This window comes from Nestor notabilis, unplaced genomic scaffold (assembly GCF_000696875.1).
Source record: "Nestor notabilis isolate BGI_N333 unplaced genomic scaffold, ASM69687v1 scaffold24419, whole genome shotgun sequence".
NCBI classification, from domain to species: Eukaryota; Metazoa; Chordata; class Aves; order Psittaciformes; family Psittacidae; genus Nestor; species Nestor notabilis.
This window is the reverse complement of record NW_009943700.1, coordinates 18,381-26,671: the sequence shown is the minus strand read 5'-3', so window position 1 is coordinate 26,671 and position 8,291 is coordinate 18,381.

Genomic DNA, 8,291 nt, shown 5'->3' with positions numbered 1-8,291 from the left:
TGTCCAGGCACTGCCTCCACCCTGCACTGCCGGCTCCTTGCAATGCCCCCCCCCTGCACTGCCACCCTCCTGCACTGCCACCCCCGCAGTGTTCCTGCCACCTCCCTGCACTGCCACCATCAACTGCAGATCCAGTTCACAGGGCCTGCAGAGACCAGCACGTGTTCTTGTGCTGGATGGACACCTCACAATGGGATGAATAAATAGGCACCTTTCCCAAATTGCCCGAGTCTGGACTTTGTTTAACACAAGGAACTCAAAAGGTGGCCACACTGACCAGCATCCATCATAGAACCATGGAATCGTGGAATCAACCCGGGCAGGAAGAGCTTTAAGCTCATCCAGTCCAACCATTGCCCATCACTATCAAGGCCACCACTAACCCATGGCACTGAGGGCATCCTCTACACAGTGTGTGAATGCTTACACTGTTTTTGACCTCTTGGTCCTTGCAGCATCACCCTGATGGGTCTCTCTTCCAGGGAGCAAAACCAGTTATCCAGGGCTGGCGAAACACCAGCACATCCCTGCTTCCAGATCCTGGACCAGGCTCCTCTCACCCAATTCAAGTACAACGAGAAGTCCAACAGTCAGTTCAAGAGCGTTACCTACAGCAGATGAGCAGACACTTTGTCCCCAAAGCATCTAAAGGTGCTTCTTAACCTGCCTGTGCTGCTGGGGCAGTGGCTCAAACACTGTGCTCGAACATCTCCCTTCTCCCTGCAGCACCACCAGCAGCCTCCCTGCACCCATCACTCAGTGAGGGGACTCTGCTGGGCTGTGCCATGCTGCGCTCTGCTCTGCTCTGCTTTGCTTTGCTTTCAATTCATTTGTAATTACCTTAGCCATGTATTTGTTGGTTTTGTCCCTCAGCCCCTGCCCTGAGTCAGGAACTTTCCCTGAGGAACCTTCCCCGAGGACTTTGGCTAGTCCTTTCTAATTGAATTCATGTCACATTAGCATTCACAGAGGCTGCTCCAAACCTTCCTCCATGTGCAATAGATGGGGGAGCATTTATAACCCCCGCCAGACCAGGATTTGATTTTGGCCAAGTCTTGCTCCTCCGTGACTCAAGCAGTGAATGAGTCCTGGCTTGAGGAGATCAATTAGACCTGAGTGGAAATGAGGTAAAACAGAGCAAGGGTTGACCCAAAGGGAAGGGGGTTGTCAGGCCAACTGACCCTGGTAACTCCTGGCCATGGTGCCAGGCCAGCCTGGACCCCAGTGAAGCAGCGGATGCCCCTAGGACAGCCCAGGAGAAGATGTTGATAAGGAATCAGCAGAGAAGCAAAAAGCAGGAGAGATGATATCAGGCAGCAACAACAAGGGATGTACTGGCCCCAGGTTGCTCAGCAGTGGACATTCTGGGGCTTGTTTGACGTGGTCATTGGCAGGCTGAGAGAGCTGGGCTGGGTCAGCCCAGAGAAGAGAAGGCTCCTGAAGGGGACACCTTAGAGCAGCTCCAGTGCCTAAAGGGGCTCCAGGAAACCTGAAGAGGGGCTTTGGACAAGGGATGTAGGGACAGGCCAAGGGGACTGTCTTTAACCTGCCAGAGGGGAGATTGAGATGAGCTCTGAGGCAGAAGTTCTTTAAGGTTAAGAGCTCACCAAGTTCCAACCCCTGCCATGGGCAGGAACACCTTCCACTAGAGCAGGTTGCTCCAACCTCTTCCTCCACTCCCATGGTGTGAGGATGGAGTTTGCTGTGATGACCAGGAGGTGAAAGAAGACCAAAAGGGATGAGGAGGAGCGGTGTGTGCTGGTGGGCCCCAGGGAATCCAGTCAGGAGGGATTCTGCTCCCCATTGGCCATCCCACAGGGTCAACCTGCCAAAGGGCTCAGCTTTTCTGGGTCTGGAAGGAGAAAGCACCATTTCTCCTGCTGCGGGTTGCACATCTCTTCTCTGTGTGAGGTGACTGGGGGACTCTGCCAACACACAACCAGAGGGCTGGAGGCAGCTCATGCCCATGGGCTCGCTTTCACAGCAGGCAGGTTTCTGGCAAGGAAACAGGCTGGGTTTTCCTGCAGGATTAAATGTTCCTCCACCGAAGCGTGTGGGCTTTGCCATGGGTGCATTTCTCCATGGTTTCTGATGGAGCACAGCAAGAGCCTCATCCTGCTCTGAGCAATGAGTGGGAGCAGTGGAGGATGCTCATGAGTCACTTGCGGAACTCAAGGCAGCATTATTAACTGGAAGTCTCTTTGCAGTGCAGGCTCCCAGCAACTGCTCCTTCCTCCACCTCAACAAGGCTTTGTTGGTAACCTGGGTGTCAGCCTGAGGTCTTGAAACTGCCTCCTCAAGTTTCCCCTGATGAGTCCCAATCCTCCCTGGTGCCGCCTCCAGCCTCGGGCTGTCAGCAGCTTCCATCAGCCCCTGCAGCCTCCGGTAAGGGTCTCAGTCATGGAATCGTAGAATGGATTGGGTTGAAGGGACCCTGAAGCTCCTCCAGCTCCAACCCCTGCCACGGGCAGGGACACCTTCCACTAGAGCAGGTTGCTCCAAGCCCCTGTGTCAAGCCTAGCCTTGAACACTGCCAGGGATGGGGCAGCCACAGCTTCTCTGGGCACCCTGTGCCAGTGCCTCAGCACCCTCACAGGGAAGAGCTTCTGCCTGACCTAAGGAGCAGCAGGAACCTCTTCAGGGCCACGGGGCGCCCAACTGGATCAACAACCTCTGAAGGAATAAAACCAAAATGACCCAAACAAACAAACCAGACCCCACCACCCCCAACACATCCTGCATTGAACGGAGCCAACCCACCAGAACAACTGCAAACAGGCGTCCCCAGTGCACAGGACATGGCACAACGGCAGTGGGGCAGCACACGGTGGAGAGCAGCTCTGTGATTTGAAGGCTCCAGGATCATCCAGGACCCTGCATGAAGAGGGACACGGATCCCAGCAATCCCAGCTGCTCATCAGGATACGCGGCTGCAAAGCCAGGCGGGGATCCCCCAGCCTCATGTTCATCCCTTGCTCTGGCAACCTCAGGCTCTGCTCTTCCTCCTTCCTTATGTCCTCATGTGCCCAGTAGTTATCCATGGAATTGGGATGGCGAAAAGCCTGTGCTCTCGCATGGGTGTTCCAGCTCCACTTCCCTCTGCTCTGATGTGTGGTGGGACCAACATTGTTCTGCCTCAGATGCTGCCTGATGCTCTCCTCCCACCGGCTCAAAGGCTGAACTGGACACTGGGATGCACTGGAGGCTGAGTGGAAAACCTTTAAGGTCTCTCTCAGTGAAGCACCTCAGACCCCTTTTGTGTCCAGCATTTCATTTGCACCAGGGTTTGCTGAGATCCTTGCAAAGAAAAGGAGCAACTCAAGGAACAGACACTGTGCTGACGGGTCCTGTTTCTCCCCATTCCCCCCCAGCTCAGTCCCAAAGGCTGTTACCAGCCTTCCATCATTTTATTCCTGCTAACCACCCAAACCTGGCTGGAGCTGATGAGGAGTTGGATGTCTCATCACCCGCACAGTGCTCCTGCACTGTGGGATGAGGCTTGTATGAAAAGCAGCAGAGAGCAGGAGCAGGCTGAGCTGCAAGATGAATATTAACCAGATGCACAGCAGCATTTTCGGCTTGAGGCTGAGTCTGAAACCCCAGACAATGAGAGCTCCAGGGAATGAGCAACTTCATCAGGGACTGTAGCGATAGGACAAGGGGTGATGGGTTCAGACTGAAACAGGGGAAGTTCAGGTTGGATCTAAGGCAGAAGCTCTTCCCTGTGAGGATGCCGAGGTGCTGGCACAGGGTGCCCAGAGAAGCTGTGGCTGCCCCAGCCCTGGCAGTGTTCAAGGCCAGGTTGGACACAGGGGCTTGGAGCAACCTGCTCTAGTGGAAGGTGTCCCTGCCCGGGGCAGGGGTTGGAGCTGGAGGAGCTTTAAGGTCCCTTCATCCCAAACCATCCCATGACTCTATGATCTTCCCCCAGCATAAAAGGCTCAATTTCAATGGAGCACAAACAAATAGTGGGCAGGGACAGGGGGAGGCAGCGAGTGTGTCTCTGTACTTGCCATCTGATGGCTCTCAACTGTCTACAGAAAGTTGAGGGGACACTTTCTACAACGAGGCAGTGAAACAATAAAACCTGTGATTTTTAAATGGGAAACAGAACAAAGCCTTGCTCCAAGTCGAGCTCCTTCCTTCCCTGCTGCAATGCGGCTGCAGAGTTAAGGATCTGTTACACTTTACTGCCGTAAATTAGGGACAACCAGCTCCAACACACACACAGGCGGGGAGGAAAGGAAAACAGGCTGAGCCTTCCAGCTCAGAGCCAGAGCTGTTACAGCATTCCCAAAGGAGCTCAAGTGATGGAGTAAAACCTGGCACCGAGGGCCAGGTGAGGGCTGTGCCCACCCCAGGAACAGGAGGGATTAAATGTGAAATGCAGCCAAACCCAGTGGGAAGTTCCACCCCTGATGGGGAAAACCAGAGCCTGGCTCCCAGAGCGAGCTGGCCATGGGTGAGCAGCGCGGTAAGGATGGAGCTGGGCTCAGGGCAGACAGACCAGGCCAGGTTGGACACAGCCTTGGGTGACATGGACTAGTGTGAGGTGTCCCTGCCCACGGCAGGGGTTGGAACTGGATGATCTTAAGGTCCTTTCCAGCCCAAACCATTCCATGATGCTGTGATTCTGTGACCCCGATGAGCCACAACACAGAGCCAGGAAAGACCTGTCTAATTCTGAAGCTCGGTCGCAGCAGCATCGCACCTGAGACATGGGTGTTGCTGTTCAGCTCTGCCTGATACTGATGGGGTCTAAGCCAAGGACCACAGCAGGGTCTGGGCACTGCAGCCTCAGACACAAATGGAAAGAATGGAGCAAGCAGCAGGTCAGGGCAGGGGGGGGACGGGCCCCCTCTGCTGTGCTCTGGGGAGACCCCCTCTGCAGCCCTGATCCAGCTCTGGAGCAACAGCACAAGAGGGACGTGGAGCTGCTGGAGCGAGGCCAGAGGAGGCCCCGGAGCTGCTGCGAGGGCTGGAGCAGCTCTGCTCTGGAGCCAGGCTGAGAGAGCTGGGCTGGGGCAGCTGGAGAAGAGAAGGCTCCTGAAGGGGAGCCCTCAGAGCGGTGCCAGGTCCGGGTTTGCTGCTCACCCACCACATCAAGGATTAAACATACACATACTCGAGTGTTCTCCCTGGAGAGAGCATGGGATGAGGAACAGGGAGGGGATGAGGGCAGCAGCAGCCCTGTGTGACCGTGCACAGATCCTTACGCATGACCCTGGGCAGGGCCCTGGGCGCAGCCCAAAATCGGCTTAGGCCCATCCTAAATCCCACTGTGACTCAGGGGCTCTGCTCCTCAGCCGCTCCCAGCCTCCACCTCCCATCACCTGGCTCCAGCATTGCACGTGGCACAGTCCATGGCAATAAGTGATTCCTTCTTGGATGGACAAGCAGGATGATGGGTACAACAGTGCAGGGGTTGGATGGGGCTCCTAGATCAGCACCATCCAGCTGCAAATCCGCATCCTCCAGGACTGCAAGGGATAAAATCCCAGTTATGAAGCTCCAGGATAAGTTCCTCACCAAGGAAGTTCTGCACAAGTTAAATCAAGAGCTCACAGGCCCCCAGCCCAACAGCACAGGGAAGCATCAATCCTGTCCTTGCTTGATCGTCAGGCTCAGCACCCACAGACAGCACCAAGCAAGGTGGAAAGAGCCTCCTGACCCCCAGCATGTTAGACGTGCTGCTGCTATGGATGGACAGGACACGCACATAAATCAACATGGACATGGCAGGTCCTGGTCTTGATGCTCACCCAGACGTGATCCCAGACTGGTTTGGGTTGGAACTGACCTCAAAGCTCCTCCAGCTCCAATCCCCTGCCCTGGGCAGGGACACCTTCCACCAGAGCAGGTTGCTCCAAGCCCCTGTGTCCAACCTGGCCCTGAACACTGCCAGGGATGGGGCAGCCACAGCTACTCTGGGCACCCTGTGCCAGCGCCTCAGCACCCTCACAGGGAAGAGCTTCTGCCTCAGAGCTCATCTCAGTCTCCCCTCTGGCAGGTTCAAGCCTTTGTGATGAAATTCAAGCCTTCACCTGCCATGGACGTGTCCCATGTTGGGGACAATTCCCACTGTCCTGACACAGGGCTGGATCACTGCTTAAGGCTACAGAAAGATCAGCTTCGGCCCAGCCTGAGGAACCACGAGGCCAGCACCGGTGCCTGGAGCAGGGAGAGCTGCTGTATGCTCAAAGGCTGTTACAGAGGGAGCAGGAGCAGAGTCCAGGCCACCTCCTGCAGGCAGCTGCTTTGTGTGTGCTCCTCTTGGTCCTTCAGGCTGACTTTGGTCCAACTCTGTGGTTGCAGAGGCCCGTTGCCAGCAAGAGGCTCACTCCTCTCCCAGGCTGCCTCCCCATAGCCATGGAGAGCAGCTCCACAAGGACACTTGGCACCAAGGCAGGCATCTATCCCAGCCTCATGGAGAGATGTGTAGGTGGTTTCACCACCTCCACTGCAGCTTCAATAGCATCAGCATCAGTGTGGATCTCCAGCACTAAATCCCCTTTTATGTTTTCCCCTGTAGCTCAGAGCTATTTCCTGGAGAGCAGCAGCACCTTGCTGTCAAGTGGGGAGATGTTCAAGAGAGAAGCAGCCTGTGCAGTGCTACTATAGCCCAACCACAGCAGAGGTAACAGACACCCATTTCCTATGGAGCCAGGCTGAGAGCTGGGCTGGGGCAGCTGGAGAAGAGAAGGCTCCTGAAGGGGAGACCTTAGAGCAGCTCCAGTGCCTAAAGGGGCTCCAGGAAACCTGGAGGGGCGCTTTGGACAAGGGATGTAGGGACAGGCCAAGGGGAATGGCTTGAACCTGCCAGAGGGGAGACTGACATGAGCTCTGAGGCAGAAGCTCTTCCCTGGGAGGGTGCTGAGGCGCTGGCACAGGTTGCCCAGAGAAGCTGTGGCTGCCCCATCCCGGGCAGTGTTCAAGGCCAGGTTGGACACAGGGGCTTGGAGCAACCTGCTCTAGTGGAAGGTGTCCCTGCCCGTGGCAGGCGGTTGGAGCTGGAGGAGCTTTAAGGTCCCTTTAACCAAATCAGCCTGGGATTCTATGATCTGCAGTGGTGCCTTGTAAGAAACACCAGCACCAGAGGCAATAGGGCAAGTGCTGGACTAAGAAACAAGGCACAAGTGTTGAAGCTTTTCTTCTAGCGGATTCCCAGGTTTGTTCTGTGAACTCCCCAACCTCTGCATGTTCCCAAAACTACTTCAGCCCCTTTGTGTCTATCTGAAGCCCAAATCTTCAAACCACCACAATGAAACTGGCACACAAGTGAAGCAAAGGTGCCTCAGCAGACACCAAACAGGGTGCTCCCATGGCTCCCTTTACACCAGAGCCTTCAACCTGTGCTCTGGAGCTGTGTGCAGGAGGCTCAGGGCTCACAACCAAGGCTGCACCCTCCAGCTACTCCAGCTCACTTTCAGAGAAAAGCCTTCCCAAGATTCCTGCTCATTCCTTCCACATTCCACACTTTATTGGCTTTGGCTGGATTAAAGGGCTGGTTTGTGCTACATGAATTCAATAAATATTGCAGAACTGTTGCTGGAGCCCCATCACAGCAGGGGGGGGTGGGGGGAAGTACATGGACAAGTAAAAATGTATTTGTATTAGTTTTCAAAGATCAAATAACCAGCGGGGGGGAGGAATGCAGCTTGGGGGAGAAGGATGGTGTGTGCACTTGAGAAGGGTTTCTGGCCAAGGCCAGAGGAAAGCCCATTACCAGCAATCTGACTGATAAATGGTTTAATACAGAATGAAATGTGCTGCAGGAGCTCTGCCATTTCCTGGCCAGAACTGAAGGGCAACATTTCCCAAGTGCAACTCTGCCTGGCCTGGAGGGAGAAGATGCACCTACCACCAGCCTGCTCCTTTGGAAAGCTTGCTGGGAAAGGAGACGGGACAAGGGGTAGGAATGGTGGGAGAAGGTCTCACTGGCACATGTGCACACACTCCAGCTCCCCAAGGTTAACACCAATCACTGCTTTGCTGTGACAGACAGCACAGTGAGTGCACAGTGCACTTGGCCTGGGGATGTTTTCCGGCTGCCCACAGCAAAAGAAAGCACAGTCAGGTCTGCCTCTTTCTCTGAAGCCATCAGTAACAGTTGTGAGCAGATGAATGTTTGAAGTCCCCAGGACAGGTCTCTAAGGTAGGTGGCATTAGCACTTGTCCTGCCTCAGGGTTCAATGTAACACCATGCAAGAGCACTTATGTTTCCCAGCTACTAAAGCAATATACAAACTTCTCGTGCACCTCATTCATCCCCATACACCCCCAAGTGGAGG